Below are 12,045 nucleotides of genomic sequence, written 5' to 3'. Positions count from 1 at the left end.
TCTTGTATTGGCTTTTTATCATGCCCAGGTGTTTGGAGCTAGTGTGCTCCAGTAACAGGAAATAGGGGAAAGGTCTTAATTTTGTATCATGTGCTTCCCACTCCCTGTAACATCCCCTCCACATACAGTATTTTTATAAATATGAAAATTGTTCTTAAAAGTGATTAAAATGATATAATCGATTTGCTCGAGTGGGAACCGGTAACTTTTTCATTGTGAGACTTGTTATTGTTTTTAGCATATCGAATACCGCCATGCAAACTTTTCTGAATAATCTTGTAGACTTACTGCCTCCATTTGAGGGGTGGAGGCTGAAGCAGCTGGAATAACCTTGGACAAGAGTTTCACAGTTGGCATGTCATCAGAACTCTCAGTGGCCCCATGGAGCAGAGGCACAATTGGATGACCTTCTGAGCATGCTCATTGATTTATACCTAGCATTTTCTCTTCTGCCTTTATCAGCATCTATTTGCTCCTTACTGTTGCTCAAGGATTTTTGTTTCCCAGTATGCCATTGTTCTCCCAAGAAAATCATTTTTAAATTTGATTGTATGTGCTTCATTCATTAATGCAGTTCCTGGTACTAGGATTTCTCATTTGGGTTCTTCAGTCCTTTGGTCAGAAAAATCAATCAATAAATGAAATTGAAAATAGGAATCTCTTTATTGTGATGTGTGCTCTATCTATCTCTGCCTCTCTCCATCTCACTTTCTATCTCTCTATTCCTCCCTCTCTCTCTCTCTATATATATATATGTATATATATATATATATATCTTCAGAGAATTGACACTCAAAAGTTCTCAGGGACCTGGGTCTACAGCTCACACTGTTTGTGCTCTAAGCTCCATGCCCTCTGTTAATCCAACTCTACAAGGCATCTGCTCTATCGCTTGTACTATCTCCCTGACCAAAGAAGAGCTTACCAAAGTGAGAAATTGCTTAACTATTTTGTTTTATTATGGAGTTTAATTGTCATTCTAGAAGGCTATCTTATAATTGATATTCGTAAATTTAATTATGTATACTATCAATACATACTAACCGTATGTGGCCAATATTAATCTGTTTAAACCTGAATAAAATTTTGCTAAATTACTTAAAATAAGCATATTTATTGTGTATCAATAAATATCAAATAGATCACTGAAAAATGGGATGACAGGAAAGGCTACGGCTCATATTCAAAAATAACTTTCAGATTGCATGAGAAGAAGGTAGTATAAATAAATCAAATCACTATTTGAAGAGCAAGTCAGGAGCATGTAAACAAGTCTGAAATGTAAAAAATGTTGAGAATGTTCTGTAAACCACGCTTTATATGTAATATTGATAACCCTTAAAAATAAAACACCCCTTTGTTTATCTAGCTGTCAGGTACAATTCTCTATGCCACTCAGGACAATCTTCTCACATACAAGATATTTTATTTATGCTTCAGATTTTACAGCAAGTTGGAATATAATAAATAGAGGCCTAGATACAAAATAATGTAATGGAAATATATGGAAAGTTAAATAACGTATTGATTTTTCTTCATTAAGTGCTATAAATACATTACATAATTTCTCCATATATATTTAGTATCATTTAAAATAATTCTATTTGAATATTTTGCAAAAGAACCTTATTAATTTCTATGCACTAAGTTGGAGACTCTGAAAAATTGTTTCAAGTATTTTTAAAAAACATTGAACAAGAAAAGTGCATAATTTTAACATGCAGTCTGTAAGTTTTTGTGTAAAAACAATAAACGTAAAATAAGCTCTGCTCATATGCTTATATATCATTTATTCAGTCAGTTTCATCAGGTTCCTACCTACCATGCATATATTTGAAAATATATTAAATTTATATGTCATCACTTACACTCATTTAATGCTGTAAAATAATAAACAGTTTACAAAATCTCTTTGGTAATAGAGCATTGCCAACACAATACTTATTGCTCATCAATTCTTTCTCCCTTAGCATCTATTTCACATATATGATACATTAACACTATATGCATACGCACCATTGACTTGGTGCTATTTCTAAGCATATTATCATGAATAAGCAACCTCTGTACAGATAAAGGCTATTCCTTTTGTTGTTATCTGCTGATGCTAGGAAAAACACAGGAGATTGTTTAAGAATAAATCACAGAAAGAAACATAAAGTGAGTAAATAAACATGAGCTTTACCACTGTATTAAAAAAGTTTACAAAACTTGTGTCATATCACCAGTCTGAAAAAACTCAGTGAGCTTAGAACCATCTAAGAATCTTTAGATCTAAGAATATAAGAATCATCTTAGAATCTTACCTAAATATTGCATCACTTAAAGCATGATTATGAAAATAAAACAATACTTTTTCAGAGTGTTGAAAAAAACATACCAGAAATTATTTATAGATCATTTTTCTCACAATTGTTTCTGGTATATTCTCAAAGGCTAGTACTGTTATTTTCTTACATGACTTTTCTTCACAGAATCTTTATCTTTTAAAAAGACTGTGCTATGGTAGATATTACATATCTAACATAAGATCTACTTGTGTAATATATAATTCAAAATTACTTAAAAATTTGCAGCGAGGTGACATCGTTAAAACAATAGATTTCAGGTGTTGGAATAAGTGAATAAGTACAGTGAATAAGATGCTTTCCATGCTCACAGCTGCCCCTTGTTTCATCCCTAAGCCCTGCATCTGATCCCTTGAGTCTGACCAGAAGTGATCACTGAGCCCGAAGTCCAGAGAAAGCCCTGAGTACTTCTTGGAATAGCCCCAAAGGCAAAAACAAGAAGCAAAACAAAAGGAAAATACCTGGAAAACATTTTTTATCATTTCAAAAAATATTTCCCTCCCAATTTTGACATAAACCTGCTTTTCACATGAATTCTCATAAAATCATAAATACATATATGTATACTTTTCACCTATGTCAGATAGTTTATTGAAATGGAACAATGTGATAAGTGATATTTTTTGTCTGGTTTCTTTCTACTTTCATAGTTCTTTGAAATTTACCTGTGCTTTATTACATGTCCATGATGTACTCCTTTTTGTGTATATTCTGCTCTATCCCATTGTATTGGCTTTCTCATGCCTTTACAGGTTTGAAGAAGTCTAAATTTATTCTATCAAAGCAAAAGCATCAGGAAGCCCAAAATCAAGGGTCAATTGAACTCATGCTCCCTATGAAATTTTAAAAGGAAAGATACTTCTTTGACTCTTCCTAGCCTTTAGTAAAAGAGCCCCACTTAAAGCAAGGTGACCTTTTAACAATTGGGGTCCACTGTTCAGTGAAAGAGCACGGAAATTAAGGTGCTTGCTTTGCACCCTGCCTACTGGACATGCATTACAGTCCCCCAGTCACTATCAGGAGTCCTCTGTGTGCACAGAGCCTGGAGTCATCCCTGAAAACCGCAACGTGAAACCCAAAAAGCTAACAAAAACCAAACAAACACTTATGTGAAACGTTTTTCAGGGGCTGTCTGTCCTCTGCAGCTTTCAGCCCCTCAGTGCAAACAAGTGTAGGGATAAGTTGAGATATCCTGGGTGATGAAGTGAAGGGCAGTGAGCTAAAACATTGCCAGAGGTCAGGATCATATCTCACATGGACTATGCTTGGGATCTGGCATTTGAGGCGCCTCCCAGGCCACCATATGTTTTGAGTAAAGATCTACATATGGGATTTGTGGGTAATATAATGCATCAGCATTGTGCTTTAAAAGTTTAAAAGAGGGACTAAGGGGGGAGCAGGGTTTGGTGATTAAAATATGGTAATCACCAAACCTTAGCCTGAGAATAGAGCCTTAGAGGTGCCTTATACCATTGAATTTGAGCAGCAATGCTTTTTAATAAGTATTTTCTTACCAGTAAAATGTTAAGCTCCTGTATACATTATCTCATTTAATTCCTATAAAAACTGCATGCAATGTCCTCTTGATAAATAAAATGTCCCAGTTAAGATCTTTCACTGTATTCCAATGAAAACGAAAGAACTAATCTAGAAAGTCTAGGATCAAACCAGAATAGTAAAACACAAACCTTAGCAGACTCCTGAGTACTATAGTCAAAAATTAAACTGGAAAACTAGTTTGACGGCTGCCATCAGAGACACAGTTACAGGAAAGAGAAGTGTTACAGATGCTGGAAGTATAGCCAAGGTCCATAGGCAGTCATCTAATGTAGGAAAGGTTAGGAATATGCAAGTTGGTCTAGAAATTTCTATATAATGCATGAGTGAGATGAAGACAGAAAAGTTAAGTCAGCTCTAACTCTAGCAAAGTGAATGTATTTTATATTCTCTGAAGAAGTATCCATAGCCAAGGAGTGGGTGATTGTTGCATTTAAAGATGACCTCCTATTAAAAAATGGTAGCTCATTAGAATGATTTGATAACTACTAGGAGGTTCCTATCACACTTGTTTTAATTTAGAAAAAACCAGGAAGAAAATTAATGAGAAAGGAAAGCAGGGGCCAGTGATAAAGTTCTTGCACAGTGCTGACCCGAGGTCAGTCCTCAGCTTTTCTTACGGTCCTCAGAGCACCACAGGAAGTGATCACTGAGAACAGAGCAAGGAATAAACCCTGAGCATCACTGCCTCTGGGTGTGGCCCAACATTCCCTCCCCCAGATAAAGGGGTAAACAAAAAACCCTACTTATCAGTCTAAACTCTGGGATAACATATGTAGCTAGTTATCCAATTAACGATATCTTTTATTTTGACGCCTTATTTCTGTATTCTCTTTAGACAAGATGCACGGTAGCACTGTCATGCTATTGTTCATCAGTTTGCTCAAGCAGGCACCAGTAACGTCTCCATTGAGACTTGTTACTGTTTTTGCCATATCGAATAAGCCATGGCGGATAGCTTGTCAGGCTCTGCCGTGCGGGCAGGATACTCTTGGTAGGTTGCCGGACTCTCTGAGAGGGATGGAAAAATCAAACCCGGGTCGGGTGCGTTCAAGGCAAACACCCAACCCACTGTGCTATTGCTCTAGTCCTTAGATAAAATAGTCAATATTATTTGGTGTCTTTTTACACTGAGGTTCTAAAATTTCCCTTTTCTTACACACCCTTTTACTTTAGCACTCTGCTTTCCCCACTAAGTAAAATGTGTGTAGACTGAAAAATACTGGTAGGAATTGAAAACAAATGAAAATTTAGGTTTACTTATTAAAATTCTAAAAACCCAAGTTGAGGGGGTTTTGGATCTCACATACTGATGTAATCTTTTAAAAATTGATGCTCGGGAGGGGAGATGTGTGCTGAAAGTAGACTATAGATTGAACACGATGGCCACTCAGTACCTCTATTGCGAACCACAATACCCAAAAGGAGAGAGAGAACAAAAGGGAATGCCCTGTCACAGAGGCAGGGTGGGGCAGGGACGGGGGATGGGATTGGGGGTGGGAGGGATACTGGGTACATTGGTGGTGGAGAATGGACACTGGTGGAGGGATGGGTGCTCTAACATTGTATGAGGGAAACACAAGCACAAAAATATGTAAATCTGTAACTGTACCCTCATGGTGATTCACTAATCAAAAAATAAGTAAATTTAATAATTTTTTTAAAAAAATTACATGCTCAAATGAAAAAAAAAAAACCCAAAACCTCTACATAAAAAAAAAAATGATGCTAAAATACAGTGTGCCAAGAAGATTTGTTAAAAGCATCCATTGCCCCTTGACGTAGGGTGAGGCGAATCAAAGCTCAGATGGGCTGAGTAAACGGTGGTAGATCAATATTGGTGAGGCAGCATACCCATAAAACTGTGAAACTCTACCCCTAAAAAGCACAGTCTGACAAATCAAATTACCTCCATAGTTTTAAAGTCACAGTACACATTTTGAGGTAGATTTAGAAGGATATAGGAAAGTACACTAAAAAATTTAGAAATCTTAATAATCTCCAGCAATAACCTCCGTTCCAGTGCAATTTTAAATAGTCTGAAAGAGAAAGCATTATTTTATATGAGAGTATGAATTCCAACTTTACCCATATTTAGAAAATACCTATGCCTGCCTGGTTCATTATTCTAATACCTAAAACCTAAAAACCGTATTTTCCAGGTTAGCTTTCTGGTTAAACAAATCTGTATGACACTGGCATACCATGACCTTTACGTGACCTCTAAACTTTAAGCCCTCACTCATTCTTCTGTCTGCTTCCTTTTGTACTTTTTACTCAGCATCTGTATGGGCCATACGTTCATTTTCTGTTCTGAAAATACTATTTGCATTTATATCATATTTTACATGCTCTATAATTACGAATTTATTTTATGAAAAACTCTTTAGATTATTGCACGGAATTCTTCCTTTCCTCACCTATATTCCTTAAGCCAATATATTACTTACTACTGAGTATCTGTAATGCCAAACGTATCTAAAGATAGGCAGTTTCTGACAGGTCAATGGCAATTAATTAAGTCATAGACATAAGTAGAGGCAAATATATAATTTCTATTTTCCAGAAAATTATGTGTGAAAGAACTCCACAAATCAAAGTAATCAATTTTTTCATTGGTCATAAAAGTAAATAGAATAGTAATGGTATGTTCCATCAGGCAGAAAATCTACTTAATGAAGCCAATGACATTTGGTTCCACTTCAACACATTCTGGAAAATTACATTATAGAACTGTCAAACACAAATCCCAACCAAAATGTCATGTTTGTACAAAAGCAACAATCTGAAGGACAAAGGGAATCTTGCCTTCCCCTCAAACCCTCAAGGCCCTGCTTCATGTTATTTAACTTTAGTACTTTAGGGATGGCTCCGTTTTCAAAGCGTATTTAACCTCCTCTGACACAAGTCTGAAACAAATACAAGTGCCATGTTATTGATACCTTGTAGAAAAAATGTTGTCATATTTTGCCATCTCTTATAATAATTGAAACTAAACTAAATCATCTTATCTTAAATAAAATAAGAAATTTTCTATAATAAAGTTTTAAAAGGTTGATTTCTAAGAAAAAATTGATTTTAATTTTACTTAAAGCCTGCCAAGTTGATTTGTCTCTTTGCTTCAATTATCCGAGAAACTTATTAGTAATATTTGCTTCACTCTGAATCAAATATACATTTAAGAAGAGTGAGATCTGAGCACAAGTTCTGTAGCATTTCTTAATTTCCGCCAGTTTGTTTTTCTCTATTTGTACAAAACTCATATCCCTTGTTTTTCTGCTCTATTATTGAGACATTTTGGAGACGAATCTTGTACTCTTTGTTTTTGATAGACTCCTATCTGCCCCTTTCTATAAAATTCCTTGTTCTGTAAATTTGGTTTAAATAAACTAAAACTTACTTATATGTTCAAATTCCAATAAGTAGTTTCTTATTGTATATAAACATGATTTTACAAAACATTAAAATTAAATAACTTTGTAGCACTTTAAAGTAAGAAATGTTTGTGTATTGTTTTCTTTCCATTTATCCACAATTATTTCTGAAATAATTTTTTAAATCTTCTATCTATATATTATTAATATCTATGATAATGAGTATTATCAAATATATTTTTTATATTATTTAGTACCATTATACCCAAGTTTTAACCTCAGTTACTTGGATATTTTATTTCATTTAACTTGTAGCATCACATCATCTGCTATAAACTTAGTAAAAGACAATTATTTTCTAAGGGTGAAATAGTATTAAAATTATGAAACAAATTAAAAACAAAAACATTGAATTTATAGCTTATAGTTAAAGGCAATGATAAAACCAAAATATAGTCTTGGCTAATGCTACTCTTTAGTGTATGTACTTCTAGGAAATTTAAATATATTTTCTTATTTACAGGAATTCTATTAGATGATTTATATTGGAAAATATATTTTTATTTGAACATAAACATAGTTCAATATAATATTATACAAACAGAAATAAATGTGAAGTTTTTAATAAATAATAAGATACTAATTTGTCTATAAGATATTTTCTTTATAAATTTTGATCCAAATGAGAAGGTGTTGTGTGCTATTGCCAAGAGTTCTTTGGGACCATGATCTGCTGCAATGGAATCTGGTGTCTCCAATGCAAAGAACGTGTTCCAACTTCTTAAGCTATATCCTTATATTAGAAGTATATGTTGACCAATTTTGGGGGCAATGTGGATTTTAACCATCTACATTTTCTATATAACTTGCAGCCTTGATGGACTATGATTTTTGAAAGAGGATTTTTTTCAAGGATAACACAAATAAAGGAAGCATGAGTTGAAGAAATAAACCTGGGAATTAAGTGCATCCTTTGCATGTGGTCAACCCCAATTTGATCTCCAGCAATATGGTCCCTCAAACACAAAAATTCATCTGTACATCACAGTGATTATCTAATTCACTGTCATTCCGTTGCTCATGGATTTGTTTGAGCGGGCACCAGTAACATCTCTCATTGAGAGACTTATTGCTATTGTTTTTGGCATATCCAATACACACGGGTAGCTTGCCAGGCTCTGCCTCGAGGGCTCAATACTCTTGGTAGCTTGCCGGGCTCTCTGAGAGGGGCGAAGGAATCAAACTCGGGTCAGCCATGTGAAAGGCGAATGCCCAACCACTGTGCTATCGCTCCAACTCTTAATTATTTAATAAAAAATTAAAAAAATATATGGTCCTTCAAGCAATTCCAGGAGTGATCACTCAGCATAGAGCCATGAGTACTGCCAAGTGCAACGTACTTTTTAAAGTTTTTTTAAAAAGGTGTCAATCGTTATAAAGACCTTACTTATGGGAAAACTGGCTCTACATAAAACACCACCACATTAGTGCAATTTTAAGTTTAAAATTAAAAAAAAACAATGTTTAAGACATATCGGATAATCTCTTAATGGTCCTCTGCTAGAGCCAGTGCTTTGCCTTAACCAGACAAATATTTATGCCAATAAACATAAGGCAGTAATATCTAATAGCAAATATAAATTGTAATGTGAGAAACTAGGTTAAAAATAAAAGAGAGCAATGGAAATTAGGAGCCCATTTAGGAAACTTGATGATTACAGAATAATATTGGTGTTGTGCTTGAAAATTTTAATAGAATCAGATATTAATATAAGGAAATGTGACTCTATTATATGATCTCTTGAGGGCAGTTATGATTCTACTGTTATAGAGAAGCAAATGACTCTTCTACACCAGTATATAAAATTATGTTTAAAATTTCTCTGTTTAGCATTGCTTTTTGTCTGAGGAAAGAAATAAAAATAAAATTAAACTTAAACATAAATAAGGAGGAGGCTTATAAGAATAGAATTGGCAGTAAGTTAGAGAAATTGAAAAGCAAGGCTTTCTGTATAAAATTTTAAATCATATGCTATATTGTTCAATGTCTCTGTGTTCTGTTTATAACAATAAGAAAGTATAAAGATCAGTAAATCAATTAAGTTAAAGATATCATGGGGATTCACATTACTTTGCACTTTATTTATTTACAATGGGTATATCACTCTATTTTCTCTGCCATTCAAGCTAATTTAATAATGACAATCCTATAATCAAATAATTATTTCTTAAAGGCATGTTAATACCTATTCTTAGAACTGATAGTTCAGGATTTTTTATACTTTCCTTCTTGTTACCTGGACTGGAGCAATGGCACAGTGGGTAGGGTGTTTGCCTTACACTCGGCCAAACAGGGTTCGATTCCTCCGTCCCTCTTGGAGAGCCTGACAAACTACCGAGAGTATCCCGCCCACCTGGCAGACCCTGGCAAGCTCCCCATGGCATATTCTATATGCTCAAAACAATAATAAGTCTCACAATGGAGACGTTACTGGTGCCCGCTTGAGCAAATCGGTGAACAACAGAACGACAGTGCTACAGTGCTACAGTTCTTGTTACCCAATAATGTTGATAATTGGCTCTCCACCCAGATGAGATCTGGAGCAGCCTCACACGACACGTCCCCTCTGCTCCTTAAAGACTATGATCCGGGAGATCTACTAACCCATTTTGGCACCCAGAGACATATAGAAATGCATTTAGACTGTGAGCTGAGCTATGACCCCATGCCGCCCGGGGAGGGGAAAGGATTTTCTCTCCCAACGCTTTCTTTCTATGGGGAAGATGGCAGTGGCAGCAGCAGCAGTGCCCATGTGGCGTCTGCCATTCTCTAGAACTCACAGCCCAGAGGTACAAGCTTGTAGTGACGTGGTGCACAAGAGATCATGGGATGGGGGTGTTACCGGCACGCTCTCCGCCCAGATGAGATCTGGAGCATCCTCGAATGGCCTGGCCCCTCTGCTCCTTAAAAACTATGATCCTGGAGGTCTACTAACTTATTTTGGCACCCAGAGACTTATAGAAATGCATCTAGACTGTAAACTGAGCTAAAACAACAGAAATCCAAAACCACGTGGCCGCTTTTGCGGCCGTGCGAGCTCCTATAATCTTCATTTTCAGCCATGAAAAACAAACTATCAAAGGGTGCCTTTTCAGCAGGTTTGATTGTTGGGGAGAAATTCCAAATAACAATAGTCAGTTCTTTGTTGAAATATTGAATGTATTCAAAGTATAGAGAGGATAAAGTGAAGTTGATTAGCCACTCAGGTGCGAGGGGGTATGGGAGGGGGGTATATTGGGGTTCGTGGAGGGGGAACTGGTGCACTGGTGAAGAGATGGGGGTTGGATCATTGTATGACTGAGACTTAAACCTGAAACTTTGTAACTTTTGTAACGGCGATTCAATAAAACAAAAATTAAAATAATAATAATAATAATAATAATGTTGATAATAACTGTTCAATACTTTGTTCTTTTTATTAGTTTAGTGTCAGTGTTCAGGGATTATGGCTGGTTCTGAGCATTGGTATATAAGGTGCTGTGGATTGAACCAGGTCCACATGTAACTTATCTCTCTAGTCCCCAAAGTCTAGAGATTTATAAAATCTATAGATTTATTAAATAATGTATGCAGCTCAATACCTCTAGGAACATTACACTTAAGCCTGTGTATCTGGAGAAATTTTGGGGAACTTACATTTCCAAATGGAAGATGAAAAGCTTCTCATACTCTAGGGATGATGCTATAATGGATTTCCAGGAGGGAGAATATAAGATGCTTGTCCAGTGTTCAGGGTCAAGCTCCTGATATCATTTTCTTTGTATATGCATAATGTCTTGATCAAATCACACAGAGAACTAGAAGTTTCTTCCCCATGTTTTCTTTTACTAGAATTTTCTGGTCAATTTCTGGTGACCTTGATTTCCCTGGTTTTCTTCCTCTGTTTTTTCTTCTAAAAATGCAACTATACTTTCTTTCTTTCTTTTTGTAAAATTTTATAGGCCAGAGGGAAATGAAATGAATAGAGAAATATCTTCTACCCAGTCATTTCAAACTGTGTAATACTGACCCAAAAGTTTAATTAGAAATGCAAGTATACTTTCTACAGGAATTTTATTCATCTATGTCTAAATAACAACAATAACAATACATATATAGTCTAATAATACATATATGTATTGCCCTGTTTTTATAATTATTATTTTGTGGTTCAAAAAATATGATATTTTAGATGTCAGAATAATATACATTTCATGGTTTTTTTCTACTCTTAAAACTTTTGTCATGGCTTAGGTAATATGTTTTTAACACTATTAAGGTTTCAGTTATCTACAACAATTATTATGTCTCATGGTCACCAAAGTGCTCATATTATTTTCTGTTGTTTGATTTTTATAGAAAAAGCATTGCTTCATGGCATTATTAGGCTCAATGTATATAGCATTATAGTTCATATCTTAAAATGCTACTACATGATCTCTGCCAATAGCTTAATATTTAGCTAAAACTATATAATTGTCCCTTTTGATAGCAATTTGACGATCCTCTTTCTTCTTTAATTTCAACTATTTCATAATTTAAGGTATTTTGGGCTCTTATTGTTCATTTACTTTGCTTTTTTATATTCTACATGTGGGTGAAATTGTACAGCAATTTTAAACAGAAATGTAATTTGAGAGAAATGTAACTTGAGAGTAATTGCATTTGAAAGAAGTGTAAATTGAGAGAAATCAATCTCTAACATCAATAACAGTTACTGAGCAAT

The sequence above is a fragment of the Sorex araneus genome, chromosome 7, assembly GCF_027595985.1.
Source record: "Sorex araneus isolate mSorAra2 chromosome 7, mSorAra2.pri, whole genome shotgun sequence".
Classification (NCBI taxonomy): Eukaryota; Metazoa; Chordata; class Mammalia; order Eulipotyphla; family Soricidae; genus Sorex; species Sorex araneus.
This window is presented reverse-complemented; position numbering follows the sequence as displayed.